This window comes from Marmota marmota, unplaced genomic scaffold, assembly GCF_001458135.2.
Source record: "Marmota marmota marmota unplaced genomic scaffold, marMar, whole genome shotgun sequence".
Lineage (NCBI taxonomy): Eukaryota > Metazoa > Chordata > Mammalia > Rodentia > Sciuridae > Marmota > Marmota marmota.
This window is the reverse complement of record NW_026000108.1, coordinates 36,541,385-36,554,584: the sequence shown is the minus strand read 5'-3', so window position 1 is coordinate 36,554,584 and position 13,200 is coordinate 36,541,385.

Here is a 13,200-nt window from a genome sequence, read left to right as displayed (position 1 = left end):
GGGGAGGGGAGAGGTGGGGAGGGTGGAGGATGGGAAAGGCAGCGGAGCACAACAGACACTAGTACGGCAATATGTAAATCAATGGATGTGTAACTGATGTGATTCTGCAATCTGTGTATGGGGTGAAGGTGGGAGTTCATAACCCACTTGAATCAAAGTGTGGAATATGATATGTCAAGAAATTTGTAATGTTTTGAACAACCCACAATAAAAAATTAAAAAAAAAAAAGAGTAAAACTTTTGGTGGAACCTGATTTTGCCCACCAAAGTCTGATTATTTCTCTAATGACATGGAAAAGGAGGTGATGGTTTCTGTATAGTACAGGGGGTCTAAATGGGAAACAGCTAAATAGCCTGTATGTGCTTGAAATATGGAGACTGAAACCCAGAGTAACTCACAAAGGTTGTGCTATGTAATTTGTTGTAACACAGGGAAAAAACAATTTTTTCTTACCTTGGATTCATCTTTAAATCTCACATTAGTACTGATAGCTCTGAGTTATTTCTAACTGAGAAATTAACTCTGCATCTTTCTCACTAAATGCTCTGCAAGGTAAAAAATGAGAAGTGTTTTTTTCCCTTTGCTTTTTCCAAGACAGCTAGAATTTTCTCTATGTTCTTTTGGGAGTGGGAAAATTTATGATAAATTCATCTCTTTGAAAAAACACCTTAATATAAGTAATATTCCAGTAAATTATCTGAAATTATCTTAAAGTAGAATTCTCCAATAATGTTATAACATGAGTCACATCTGAGGTTTTAAGTTTTTGTAGTCATATTTTTAAAATTTAAAAAGAGATGAAAATAATCTTAATAGATTTGGTTAATGTAATATATATAAAATATTGTTTCAACATATAATCAATAAAATCATAAATACATTAAATTCTTCATATGTCTTTGATTTACAGTATGTTTCTCATAGAACACCTGATTCAGACTGGCCAAATTTCATAGGTTCACTGTCTAAATGAAGCTAATAGATGTCATATTGGACAGTTCTTGTCCAAATGATTAGAGGCATAGATAAGAGAGTGGAAATACCTGACTTGGGCAAAGGATGAGATTCTTGGTTTGTGAGGACTGAAGATTGGTGGGATATGTTATCCATGTGTGTGTACACTCTACAGTGTGGTAAGATTTCACTGGTGGATAGCTGCAAAATGCCTATGGAGACTGACCTTTGAACATAGAGTCTAGAAAACAATGATAAGGATCTTTTTTGACTGATACTGGATTTGAGGCTTTCAGAGGCATCTTGTGACCCACCTAGGGAAAGAAGGCTTATCCAGAATTTATGAACCAACATTGAACAGCTGCATACTCTAGTTTGCCTCCCATGTTGCTGATACAAAGTAGGTCTCTGTGTTCTAATAAAATCCTAAGGATAAGGAATGTAGGTCCTTAAATGCTAGTATATCCTGTCATTCCACTGGTTGAGGGCTGCAAGCCAGGATAAAACTGCATTTTTAAATATTTCTTTTATTTTATTATTATTTAATCAATTCACACATTTTCCATGAGTATATACCTCAAAGTAAACAGAGGTTTTTCTGTTTGTTTGTTTGTTTGCTTTATTAAAGCTTATATGTAGGGAAATATGTATTTAACATTTCTACTCCCCATGTCACCCCTTGCAGCTCAATCTGATATGGCTCCACTTCTGCCTCTACGACCTAATTGAAATTATTAACATTAAGACAAGGTGTAATGGAGGTTTTCTGAATCAGAGGAAGATTCATAATCAGCAATTCTTGTGAAGAATACATTTTGTGAAACCATTTTAATTTTCTTCTATAACAAAGATTCTGTTGATTGCCAGTAAATTCTAGATGTCATGTAATAATATTTATGCAGTACAAAATACTGTACTAAGTTTTTATGGTGTGCTCAGTATATAATAAGCTGAGGAGATAAAGTTTAGACTAGACTATGCATTAATAAGCAGTTTTAATTTTATATAATAAACCTAAATATTTAATAATGCCACCCTCAGCTCTTTGAAAATAAAGTATTTGCAGCTAATTTTCAAATTAACTGAGGTCGATTAGCAACGTCAATGATGGGTTCAACAGACAGCCTGGGTTGGATCATATTTTAGTCTATAATTGCATAAATTTTCAATAAATATTTTAGACTGTGTGCCTACAGAAGTCATCCAGGAAAGGTAAACATACCCAGGACTTGTTTCTTCTTCATGCTAGTGTCTAGATTCAAATCACTGCTCAAAGACACTCTGAAAATTAGGAAGAGTGATGGATGAGACCAATTAAGGGGCAATATGGTGTAGATGAATGAGAATGAATTTTGAAATTACTTTGATGTAAATATTACCTCTATATGCTGAGATATGCGCTTTTGGGAAAATCAATTTCCTCTCTTACCCAAATGTGGTAAAGATATCTTTAATAGCATATCATCTGACATTTGTTGTTCTTAACTAAGGCTTTAAGGCTATTATGAATTTTTAAGGTTAAAGATCATGACCTGTAAATTTGCATATACCTAGCATAGATAATCAGTAGATATTATGGTCAATTAAAGACCTTTAAACTGGAATGTCATCTAGTTTTACTTTTTGTGTTCTTTAAAATAAACACATGAATTTACTTTCTTTGTGTGTGTGGGGGGGAATCAAAATCTGGACTTTGTTAGAGATAGACTAAAGCATTGAATGACATCTTGAGTTGTTTATCATCCTTTTTCTATATTACCTAAATATAAAGGAAAAAAGGAAAGGTCTGCTCATGACAGTTTTCAGCAGGGAATTCATTGGTAGTCATTGTGCAGTTGTTGTAAAATACAGCTTAGTATTTTATGGCAGCTTCATCCACTTTGCCTTTCATCTGTGGATCTGTGAAAAAAATAGTGACAACATGGAACACATTCTAAATCAAACATATGGAGTGCTGAAGACTGCAGCCAAATCCTCTTCTTACCAAACTGTTGTTGAGAGAAAGTAGAAATTTCAAGCCTGATTTTGTATAGTAGATGTTTTTGAGGTGTTCAGATAGCCACTCCCTCAAGTTGAAGGTTATTTAAAAACACTCTCCCAAGCAGAAACATTACAGGATCACGTAAATCATTTCTTCTGATCTTATGAAATGTAAGAAAAGAACTTTCAGTAAACCCATGTATGATGACCACCCATAAAAAGAGCATACACACTTAAGAGAATATTTGAGCATAAATTAAGATGTGTGAAATCAGGATAAAAGAAGTTTAATAATAAATTCTGAAGTAAAATAAGTTGATGACATATTTCTAATTTATTACAGTTTGGTTTTGGTTTTAGTGCATCATGAATACCCAAAGAGATGAAGAATCATGCTAATGAGTGCTGGTAAAACAAAACCCACAGTTTTGTTATTCTGATTGTGTTATTCATATATATACACACACACACACACATACACACACACACACACACACCACACACACACACACATACACAGAAGAGGCCAGTCACATCGATATGATGGGAAGGGCACATACAATCTCAAAACACACTGACATCAAATGAACTTTGAATAAAAGACATTCTGGGAGAGAAGCTGATGATGGTCTTTTGGTATGCCCACATATTATCTTCTAAACCATTCGATTATCTATTTCTTGGCACAATGTGCATCACTTAGCAATCTTTCTCCTAGAACAATGTTCCCCATACAGGATCTGCTTTATCATCACTGGAACACTAGTTAAAAATTTCTGGACTTTACCCTCATAGTTTCTAAATTTGATGTAAAGTCAGCAAGTTTGGAATGGAGAATGAGCATTTAAATTTTTATATTATTAGTGCATTAGTTATATATCATATCTGAGTTCATTTTGACATATTTCTTAACTACTTCCTAGGTGATACTGATTCAGCTGCTACAGTAGTTGCACACTGAGAACTACTTTCCCGGACTGATGATTGAAACCATATGTATATTAATTTTAGTAACAGTGCCAAGAAGAATTGCTATATACTTGCAGTATTTTTTATATATATAAAAAATTTTTTATATAACACTCTAAATGGAAAATGACATTGTTGGTTATTTAATTAGATGTTTTTTTTATACCTAAACTTAAATATCCAGATAGTTGGCATTTGTTAGATGAGGTTGCTGGGTGTGAGATTGTATTTCCAATCAAGTAGTTGAAATAGTAGTTTAAAAACGAATCAGACTGCTGTGGAATATTCTTATTTTTAGAATATTCTGCTCAAGTTGTGAAGATGCCAGGGAAAGTTTAACTTCAGGATTTGACTTTTGAGTGAATGTTATTATTTTTCTAAGACCAGTGCTTTCATTTGTCCTGATGATTATCTTGTGCCTTTAATGGTGGTCAGACATTGAAGTTAGATTAATTCCAGCTATAGATTACTTAAGAGATAAGTAAAGCCCAGAAGATTTGGCTTATAAAACAAGCCTTTTATTCCCAAATTAGGAAGAAATTCAAGCACTAAAAAAATTAATATTTTAAGGAAAATACACCAGATGATACAAGCTTTTATTTTAAGTAAAAAGGAAAAATGAAATAGACAATCAGCAAAATGACTTATTATTTATTACAGTGGTGGTACTATTATGTTTTCCCCAGCTTAATTAAATATAAGGATTATATTTTTGAAACATGGAGTTATAGCAAAATTAATACAAATTATGCCCACAAACAAAACAGGATAATTTAATAGGTGATATCTTTTAGTCTTGATCCCTTTGGTTGATTTGGAACAGAAATCCACTCAACCTGCTTGAAGGGAGAGGATATAAAAATGTGATAGAAATCCATAAATGCTGAAGCATGACAACTTAGAATGTCAGGAATTAGGGTGCCCAGAACCTGGATTTTGTGAACCGTCACTCTGTTTCTCTCTCTCTCCCTCTTTTTTTTTTCTTTCACTTATCTGTGCTTTACTTGTCCTCCCTCACCCACCATTTTGCTAACCAATGTCTTAGTATCTTATCAAATTCTAAATTTCTAGGATATAAATCTAATGAATAACCCAACCTGTGGATAGGATTGTCTTAGGCCAGTGCTTTGTATGATGTTTAATCATTCTTACACAGGTATCACATAGGCACATATTATACACGAGAGTCTCTTCCAGAGATTCTGACATATAATATGAAGGTTGATATATAATATGAAGGTTGGGTGGATGCTACAGCAAATGACTTTTTAATGGCATTATGTTAAGAGAGTAGGTCAGATTGACTGGGCCACGACATTAAAAGTAATGCTAGTGATTCATGTGCCAACAGAGTATCCAGATTACAGAGGGAATATTAAAGGAGAAATAAATAGCCTCATGAGAATAGGATTAAAATTTAAACACATAAATTAATGAAATTTCAAGTATTAGGAAGCAAAATTCAGAGTCCATGGAAGAAGAAAAATGCTTCCTGTGGTGAAGCAATATTTCATAGAGAGGGAAGTAGGACTTTCTAGGAGAAATCAAATATTCTCAGTCCATTAGAAGTGCCTTGGGGTTTGTGATGAATATCTTACCTTTACTTTTCATAATAATATTTTGTTATAACTTTAGTAATTTTATTATAGAATGAATAATTTAAATGCTCTGTTTACAGCTACTAATATTGCCTCTTTTTTCTGGTTATGAATCTCTTGTGAGATTCTTTTATATTTAATATAGGATGCTTAAAATTTAGAAATATGTAGATTTTCCTATCTTGATACTAATTTTATACTTATGTTACCAACCAATTCTTGAAAGAAAGGAATTAAAACTGGTAAGATACTCTGTCATTTATACTTTTCACAATCTAAAATCTGAATATTTAGTGGTTGATGATTGAAAGTGATGGATCTTATCAAATAATAAAACTCATTAATTGAAGAAATCTTTCAATGTAGTTTTAAAATAAGTTTATTTAGTCAATCATTAATATTAATCATATCAAAATTTGTAATGGAAATGTACTTTTTTCATATAGTGAATTCTCTTTACTATGTCATCCTTTTATAGTTAACCATGTATTTAGGGAAATTAAATATTAAAGATCATGGGTGATTTTTCATTCTCAGGGAAAGAAATTTCCCTTTCCTATCATTTTCCTTGAGCAACTCATAAAGTGCCTTTCTCATAAGTAACAATCTCTCCCTGTAAACCAAGCCACATCCTAGGTATCTACACATTTTCATACATTGTATGGATAAGGTAGAAGAGAGAGAAGTAGTTGAGGTCAGAGTCTTGAATTATCCTTGGAGGCTTTCCTAAGGCATCCGGCTTGTGATCTTTGAAATGTATTACATCTTATCATTATTTTATTTTAGTCTTAAAATTTTGGAGTACTTTAGTCTCAATCTATAGGTTCTTTCTTTTTTTTTTAATTCTGGGTATTGGACTCAGGGGCACTTAACCATTGAACTACATACCCAGTCCTTTTTTGTTTTTTAGAGACAGGGTCTCACTGAGTTGCTTAGCAGCTGACTGTGAACTCAGGATCCTCCTTCCTCAGCTGCTAGGATTACAGGAGTGTACATCCATACCAGGTTCATTGTATAGATTCTTATTACTGAAGTTTTGGATGAGCCCTTGAGATCTGTAGATGAAAGAATCAAGTGATGCTGTTATACTCCAGCATTTGGAAAAACACTTTCTTTGACAGTGGGGAGTCAATGAAGTTTTTGTTTAACATGAATGTGAGCAGACATGTACTTCATGAAGATCGTGTCATAAAATGATGGGTCTTAGGAGTTTGAACATTAATGTGGGGAGACAAGACACAATATAGTCACAAAGAGTCAAGAAACAGATAATGATGGCCTAAGTCAGGACATTAGCAGTGGAAACTTAAGGCAGATGAAAATTCAGAGATTCAACAAATACTTACTGAGTGCTTGCCATAGACCAGAAATTGTTCTAGGTATTGTGAATAGAACAGAACAAAAAAGAGAAATCTTTTTAAAGATATATAGTATGAGACAAAAATAAATTCATTAATTAGAAGTGTGTGTGTGTGTGTGTGTGTGTGTGTGTGTGTGTGGAGAGAGAGAGAGAGAGAGAGAGAGAGAGAGAAGAGTGAGAAAGAGAAAGTGTTAAGTACTTTAGAGGAAAAAAAAAACAATGAAGGGGTAGGAAACATCTGGTGTATGAGGAAATTAAATTATTTCAGAAGGATTCATTGAAAAAATAATATATTACTGAGAATGTAAAACTCTTCAATGTTCCAATTCTTCCACTCCCCATCATCTCTTGAACATCACTCAGCAAATTTCACTTCCACCTCACCATACTCACCATAGGATCTTAGAATGTTCCTGAGAAAGTAATATTTAGATGAGAATTCTAGCCAATGCAGGTTTCTGAGGCAAAGTGATCCTGGCTTAAGGTGATGCCAATAGATGTACAACTCACATGCTTCCAGTGTTCCATGAGCAGCGAGGGAGTCACTGTGGCTGGAAATGAGGAAGCAGTGGGGAGAATCATGAGGCACTAGGTTAGGTGAGATGTTGGATGTCAGATTATTTTGAACTTTATCTATTCTTATAAGAAATTTGACTTTTTCTCTGACTAAGATGGAGAACCATTAGAGGGTTTAGAACTATAGGGAGACATATGTGCTTTATGCTTTAGTAGTATCACTCTGCCTGATATAAGAATAGACCATGGAGATCAATGTAAAAGCAGAACACTTAGAAGAATTTTATAATAATGCACTTGTCCTGTAGTGTTGCTTTGAAACAGTGTGGTAGCAGTGGAAATAGAGAAAATTGGTTATTTTTATGGAAATATTCTGAAGGAGACAACAGGATTTTCTGACAGTTGGATATGAGATTTGAGAAATATAGAGGGTATAAAATACACCTTCAGGAGAAGACAGAGGGGCTACTGAGTGAGAATGGACAAGCTCCAGGAGGAGAAAATCTGGAGAGGGTAAATATCAGGAGTTCAGTTTCAGACAGTTAAATTTGATGTGGATGTTAACACATCTAAGGAGGAATCCAAGAAGTCTGGAGTTTGAAAAGAAGCAAAATCTTGAGAGAGAAATTTGGCAGGTTTCAGTTTATAGATACGATCCCCAAGAGAACAATATTGACAGAATAGAGGTCCAAGTACTGAAATCTGGAGGTTAAGAAGATGAGTAGGAACAATGAAAAGGCTGAGAAGAAGCGTCACTGGGGTATGGTGTCTTAGAAGCCAGCAGAAGAAAATATATCCAGGTGGAAATAGTAATCAACTGAATCAAATGCTGCTGATAGTTCAAGAAAGAAGTCCAAGAATTGACTTTGGATTAAACAACATAGCAATCTTTGCTGACCTTGTCAGGACACAGATTCTGAGGAGAGGTGGGAGTCAAATCTTACTAAATTATGTTCAAGAAACAATGGGAAGTGAAGGAATAGGTTCACTGAAGAGTTTTATACTAAGGGATCCCTAGGGCAATGTCAGATGGGAGAAAGCTTTTTAAAAGATAAAAAAAGAAAAAAAGTATTTTCTGATTTCCTACCCCTCCCCCAACAAAATTAGTTCATATGTCTACACGGATAATGCCACACATGTATAAATAAAATATAGAAAGATATATTGTTCACATAATGGTATTCTCTAATGAGAACTGGGAAAGAACAAAAACTCGAGCAAAATAAAGGACATTTGTTTTTATTGTGATTAAGGAATGGGCTGAGTTCCAGGCTCACATGTGAGCTAGAGTTTTCATGACTTAAACTTCAACCTGATGAAAAGGCAAGAAGGGCAAGGGCTTACTTACTGGTTTTTCTAAAGAGGACAAGGAGGGGTGATGGAGTTTGAGAACTGTTCAGTCATCAAACATCAAAAATGGAACAGAAGAGTAACAGAAAAACTTGTTGACAAATTCTTGGTGGGTTTATAGAGAAGAGGTAAAGGCTAGTTTGGATTCTGAGAATTGCTGTTTAACCAAGATAGAAAGTATACAGTGGAATCACACCTAGAAATTTCAGCTGATTCAGATCATAGGGAAGAAGCAAGAACAGTGGGAAGAGGAAAAAACAGTTAAAATAGAGGAGTAAATGCTGGTGGTGTGAATTTTGGAATTTAGTTTTTGAGACAATGTTCTTCTGAATCTGTTTCTCTGCATGAAAAATGGTTAATGCAAGAAAAGGAAGTTTGAGATGTGAGAAGCTCATTCAAAAGGATCACTTTCCTTGGCGTCTACTGCCCTCTCTCAGTTAGACAGAATCTTTTGTTGTCAATATCATCTTTAAAAAGATTTATTAAGTTGTTGTTATAAATCTTCTTCCAACTGGAATTCTGAAATGTAAGTAAATAGTTTGGAAGCATATCTCTTTGCCCCACAATAAGTAAAAGCTGAAAAAAATGGAAAATCAGTAACTTTTCTTGGATCCATGAGAGGCCTGAGGTTGTATGGGAAATCAGCCATCCAACATCTGAGGAGATAGGTGAATCCAGTCACAGACAAAGTTGGCCCACCTAGAGCAGAAGCCACTGGAGTCATGCTGGTGGGAACATTTACATCATCATTTTAATGAATTGCTGGAGGCTGAGTGTGGACTCCTATGAGAGTAACAAACTCATAGGAGCTATAGTTTGGGGTGACCCCCACATTCTTATGGGTCATACCAGTAGGGACTCCACCAAACTCCCTTGTTGAAGAACTGAGACAGAATCCCCCATGATTCTTGTAAAAGGAGGAGAAGACTAATTACTATGAAATACACACAGAATATTATCCATAATAAAACACTAATCTCCAGCAGAGAAAACTTTACCAGAACCTTATGCCTCAGGAGGAAGGCTATTTTCCTCACACACTAGCCCTATCTCCTTCTTCTATGAAATAAAGGAGCAAAAGATAAATATGTGTGAAGGTCACAGCTCAGTATCACAGACTAACTAAAAGCCTGGGATTTAATCATAAAATTATAGCATGCTTTCCCTTCTCCAAATAGTACCAACACACCAAGAGGGCTTTCTGTAATAACTGAATTACAGCTAAAAGGTGAAAACTGTAGACTGTTTTGAGGAGTACATAAGAAACCTGCAGGATAATAGGGGAGACAAAAATGACAATAGAGGAATTAAAGACTCTGGCACCTATGGGCACAGCCAACATTAAATAAAGCCACACTTCTAGCCAGCTTAATAAAAGTGCCTATTTATCTCAATTCCTATTAACTGGTACTACATATCTGGCTTTCAATAGCAACAACAAAATCACAAGGGTTTCAAAAGGCAAGAGAAAACAATATGATGAGACAAAGTAATAATCAAAAAATATGAGATATGACACATGTTATGATTATCAAATTATGAATTTAAAATACATGTGATTAATATGTTAAGGGTTCCTATGGAAAAATTACACAGCATGCAAGAATAGATGGGCATTATAGAGAGATGAACACTCTGATAATTAAAAGGAAATTTGATAAAAGAAAATCACAGTAAAAGAAGTGAATTATGCCTTCTTGTGGGCTCATCAGTAGGCCCAAACAAAATTCCATATTCTTAGTTTGTCTTGTACCAAGACTGGTACCAGTTAGATAAATGCAAATTAAAACTGCACTAAGATTTCATCTCACTCCAGTCAGAATGGCAATTATGAAGAATCCAAGAAACAATAAATGTTGGTGAGGATGTGGGGGAAAAGGTATATTCATACACTGCGGGTGGGACTGCAAATTAGTGCTGCCAATACGGAAAGCAGTATGGAGATTCCTCAAAAAATTGGAATGGAACCACCATTTGCACAAGTCGCACTTGTCAACTTATACCAAAAGGACTTAAAATCAACATACAATAGTGACACAGCCACAACAATGTTTATAGCAGCTCAATTCACAGTAGCTAAACTATGGATCCAACCTAGTTGCCCTTCAAAAAATGAGTGGATAAAGAAAATATGGTACATATACACAGTGGAATATAACTCAGCCACAAAGAAGAGTGAAATTATGGCATTTGCCAGTAAATGGATAGAACTGGAGACTATAATGTTAAATAAAATAAACCAATCCCAAAAAACCAAAGGCTGAATGTTCTCTCTGATATGCAGATGCTAACTCACAATAAGCAAGGTGGTAGGGGGATAATAAGAGTTCAGTGGATTAGACTGCCATTATACTTTCAGTGAATTTATCAATATGTTTTCTGTTAATGGAGGAAAAGAATGTGCAGAGTTCATGAGGATCTTCTGATGACTTTTCTAATTTCTAAAAAAATATGAATTTTTTCACTTACAAACATACATATTAAATAGAATTACTTAAAAGGGAAGTTGTTTGAGTTTTGCAATTGCTTTGGTTTGGACCCTTGTGTCCTTCCAAAATTCGTATGTTGAATTCTAATCCCCAAAGTGAGGTTGTTAGCAGATGGGAATTTGGGGAGGTTATTAGTCCACAGGGACTCTGTGGGCATAATAGGATTATTGCTCTAACAAATAAGAGACCTGAAGCAGCTTATTTGCCCCTCCCATCATATGAGGACAAAGACAGAAAGCAAGGTCTCTGAAACAGAAAGATGGCCTTCATCAGACACAGAATCCCAGCTTCCAAAAATGTGAGAAATAAATTTCTGTTGCTTATAAGCCCAGTTTATGGTATTTTGTTATTGTAGCTCAAATGGACTAAAACAGATATGGATTAGTTTGTAGAATTAAATATTCATGCTTCTTTCCTAAAAGCAGTTTGTTTTTATTTGAATTATAAAATGTGTTTTAAAAGCATTTGCTATTTTAGTTTACCTCCAAAATAACACCATACACATTCTACAAGGTGGATGGATCTTCATCGAGCCCTGCTCAGGAGCATATCTTTTCAGATGAGGAAATTTTAAGTTGTTACTTGTTTAATGTCAATTTCTAATAGAGGGCTCACTGCAGTTCATGGTTTCTGAGTTCAGTCAGAACTCTTTATGTAGAACCAAAAAGGCAACTTTGTGACATTGTTTATGTACTAATGGAGAGATATCATTGCACAATAGAAGGACTTTGATTGTGAAATGACAACTGCAATTATATCTCTCTCACGATATCATTGCCTATATATCTTTGGCCAAATTACTTAATTATTTGAACTATAATTTCTTCCCAGAATTAAAGGCGGCAAATTCTAATAGGATCCACCATTGAGAGTCCTTCTGTTGAGGTATGTTCCTATTTTTTTTTTTTAAATGAGCAATTTTAAAGTATTTTATTAAGTAAATTTTAGTACAATCATGAATATCATGTAGGAGCAATTGGTTCAACCCCAAAACAAACCAATGAAATATTGGCTGTCATTTCCTTATTGTTTCCCTTTCTGCCTCCCCTGATCCTGTAGCTAACATTAATCCATTTTCTATGGGTAAAAATTTTTCTATTCTGGACATTTCATGGAAATTCATACAAATACAATCAAACAATGTTTGACTTTTTGTGTCTCATTTATTTCACTTAATATTTTCAATATTCATCTACATTATTTCATAAGTTTCATTTATTTTTATGGCTGTGTACTATTTCATTGTGTAGATATACCACATTTTGTTTATCCATTCATTATTTGGTTCAAAGTGCAAGTTTTAGGTGAACATTTATTTTCAATTCTTTCTTGAGTATTAGTAGAGTGGAAATTTTGGATATTACAGTAATTCCATATTTAACTTTTTGATATACCAACAAACTGTTTTCCACAGCAACTTCACCACATTTGTTCCTGACAATAACACAATGTTGTTTTCCTCCTCCTCCTTCTTCTTCTTTGGTATTGAATATGGAACCTAGGGGTGTTTTATCACTGAGCTAAATCCTCAGACTTTATTATTATTATCATTTTAAATTTTGAGTCAGGGTCTTGCTAGATTGCTTAGGTCTTTGTTAAGTTGTTTAGACAGGCTTTGAACTTGCAATCCTCCTGCTTTAGCTTCCCATGTTGCTGGGCTTAGGTATGCAACACAATTCCCCACATCCTTCTAACTTTCTTTTTATTTATTTATTTATTTATTTATTTTTATTTATTTTTTTATTGGTTGTTCAAAACATTATAAAGCTATTGACATATCATATTTCATACATTAGATTCAAGTTGGTTATGAACTCCCAATTTTACCCCAAATACAGATTGCAGAATCACATCGGTTACACATCCACATTTTTACATAATGCCCTATTAGTAACTGTTGTATTCTGCTACCTTTCCTATCCTCTACCATCCCCCCTCCCTCCCCTCCCATCTTCTCTCTCTACCCCATCCACTGTAATTCAT